A 3297-nucleotide genomic window follows, 5' to 3' on the forward strand; every position below is an offset into this window, starting at 1 on the left:
TCTAGATCATGTCCTTCAGAATTTCTGTTGAGTATACATAAGTTTCTCTAAGTTATTGGGACCTTGTCTTAAGGAGTTTTGTTATAGCATCACAATGGAATTGAAATAAACAGCTATACCTCTTTCTCTAAAGGAAGACTCATGGATTTGGCAGTAGGAGAGTTCAAACGGAGGACCTCCAATTGTCTAGGTAGGGGTTCTACCACCTAAGTTCCCTACTCCAGCCCTTGTTCTTCACTTTGAACTTATCAACACATTGCCTTATGGATTTCAAGGATTCTGATGTAAACTATCTCACAGGAAACTATCATGAGAAATGATGATCCTCTATTTTTTCTCACTCCTATAGATGTTAATAACCCACTTCATGGAGATGTATGGCATAGGGCATTTTGCTACAGTATCAGATGATTCTGAAGCAATACCACTATCCTTTTGAAATTAGTCGTTCTACATTTAAAGAAAAAGACATTGAATATCTTGAGTTAACTGATGATTTCTTTAAAAGCCAAAAGTTAGAGCAGCTTTTCAGATTATGGATGCCATGAAGTACCCTATTGGATTTAATTTCTGAGTGAGAAAACAGCTGTTTTCCATTATCCACCTAAGTATAAAACTTACTGGGACTTATTTTCTTTGCATTTTAATGTAAATGACAAAAGTGCCCATTTTTTGACTTTGTAAGGGGACTCTTAGTATTACATAATTAAATAGTTGTCAAAATTCACTGAGCTGAATAGAGAACATAATTAATATTAAAGTAGTAATTTCTTGCCATTAATACATGGATGTATTTTATTAGTAAATACTGAAAAGGAAAAAAAAAACAGTATTTCTACAGAAGATTCATCCTGACAATAGTCACTTTACAGTAGGCTGGTTCTACTTGCCTACTTTCAACCACATGCTATTGTTGAATGTGATATTGTTTTATATCTACTCAAGAGCTATGGGCCTCATCTTGGATTCCATTAAAAACACACCAAAGTTCATACTGATATTACAACTTTTTAAAGATCAAAAATGATTTATTATATGATACCAAAACACTAAATCAAGTCCATAACAAATAAGGACTTTAATACTATTTTAAGCAGTTGTGCAAGAAGGTTCTAATTCAACAAAGAGGGACACCTCTTATACTTTAACAACTTCTTTGAATTTTCTCTTTATTGTCAAGAAAAGTTTCCAATTGAACTCTTTGTTATGTGTCCCCTGCATCTAGGAATACATAGGATTCCACTTTGTTTTTAGATTGTTGGAGCAAGTTCCAAGACTTGCACATATAGTGAATAGAAGCCACTGGTTGATGTATGCTCCTGCACATGCTCACTGTTCTGGCAGGAGCAGACATAAGGACATGGACACTACTCAAGGACAAAATATTTGGGAGCAACCCTTGGACCTTGAAGCCAACAAGGACAGAATGCACTTTCTGATAGACTTGAAATTCCTGCAACACTTCCATGGCAGCACCAGTGGCATCACTCTGTGCACCTCACATCCCTGTGGAAACCTTGGCAACAGTCCTCCAAGCACAAGACCAGAAGATCCAGTGGGTTCATTCCAAGCTGTGATTGGTCCATTGCAACCATTGTGAGTGGTCTCTGTAGTCCATTACATTGCTGAGAGTTCCTAGTGACCTGCTGGACTGAGTGTTACATTGACAGTTTCCTTTAGGTTATTGCTCTGGGGTTTTTATTTTCTTAGCTAAGTTTAGGTAGATTTACTCCTTGGCATCTTCACAGAAAGATGGAAGAACATAATGAATTATCTTCAAGCTCTTCAGAGAAGGAGATTTTCACTGAACAAGACAGTTTGAAGGTGATCATTAGCTATGGAAGGAGGAGATTTTCCCTGAACAATATACCATGAAGGAGGAAATCATTGACTATGGAAGCTATGGATATGTAAATTTGGCCTAGCACCACCTCGTAGTCAATAAGGTTGTAGTGAAAATAATCCTGAAGATGAGATTTCAACAATTGTTAAATCAAAAATGAGATGGACAGGCAGGGAACGTGGCTCAGTGGTAAATGTTTGCCTTACATAAATGAGGCCCTGGGTTCGATTCCTCAGCACCACATAAACAGAAAGAGCTGGAAGTGGTGCTGTGGCTCAAGTGGTAGAGCAGTAGACATAAGCTGAAGAGTTCAGTGACAGTGCCCAGGCCCAGAGATCAAGCCCCAGGACCCACAAAAAATGTTTAAATGAGATGGACATTATTAAGATTTTCCATCACCCACACATGATCAGGTTATATCAGGTGAGGGAAATGGATGAGCACAAATACTTGGTAGTGGAACTGGCCATCCAGAGACCTCCTTAGACAAATGTGAAAATCATACCGCCTATTCAAGAATGAAGTCAGGAGTTTATTCAAACAGATTGTGAGGACTGTGCATTACTTTAATGAAACTGAAAATGACTGAAACATTAAATCCAATAACATCGTGTTGGATGACAAAGGCAATGTGAAGTTCAATGACTTTGGCATGAGCATAAGGATTTCCCAAGGGTAGTTGCTGAAGGATGTATTTGGTACCTTAATTTTGTCCCTATAAAATAGTGCTTCCATGAAAATTACAATGGCTGCAAAGTAGATAGCTGGTGCTTGGGAGTCCTCATTTGTATTCTACAGGGATGACAAATATCCCATTTGAAAGTATGAATTTTAACCAGATACAGGTAATTGTCATGGAGGCCACATACATTTCTCCATTCATCTGTCCCCAAAAGAACAAAATATCATCTTGAAATGGTAAACTGCAGAGCCAAAGCAGAGGCATAGTATAGAACAAACAATGGAGATCAGCTCAACCAAATTGAGGGATATTTCCTATGTCCTGATAAGCCACTATGTAATGAGCTAAACCCTATTATTCTTGCACTCTTGTGTGACATGAGGTACAGCCTGCCTGATACACACAAATCAATATTGGACAGGACATTCGATGAAATCATGGTCATCTATGTTTTGATTTTAAAAAGTCTTAAAATAGAATGACAGCAGTGAAATTAAATCAGTGCCTTCAATTGTTGCAGTGTGCCCAACTCCTGCAGATAAATAGTATGTATATATCTCACAAATATATTACATATTAAATATATGTCTAAAACTTATTTTATACAAAATTAGGGGACAGTGTTATTAGATTTATCCTTGAAAAAAAGATTAACAAAAAATTAAAGATTGCTCACTTTGGCAGCACATATACAAAAATTGGAACGATACAGAGATTAGCATGGCCCTTGTGCAAGGATGACTCGAATATTTGTGAAGCATTCCTGATTTTA

The 3297-nt window shown here is 37.1% G+C and overlaps 1 non-coding gene across 1 annotated transcript; it reads left to right on the plus strand.

Annotated features, from left to right (window-relative positions):
• Window positions 1-3193: 3193 nt before the first annotated feature.
• Window positions 3194-3297, plus strand: LOC138821927 (U6 spliceosomal RNA). The gene has a single exon (XR_011370268.1). It is a non-coding gene; the product is annotated as a U6 spliceosomal RNA (small nuclear RNA).

The sequence above is a fragment of the Dipodomys merriami genome, unplaced genomic scaffold, assembly GCF_024711535.1.
Source record: "Dipodomys merriami isolate MVZ:Mamm:240054 unplaced genomic scaffold, mDipMer1.0.p SCAF_965, whole genome shotgun sequence".
NCBI lineage: Eukaryota > Metazoa > Chordata > Mammalia > Rodentia > Heteromyidae > Dipodomys > Dipodomys merriami.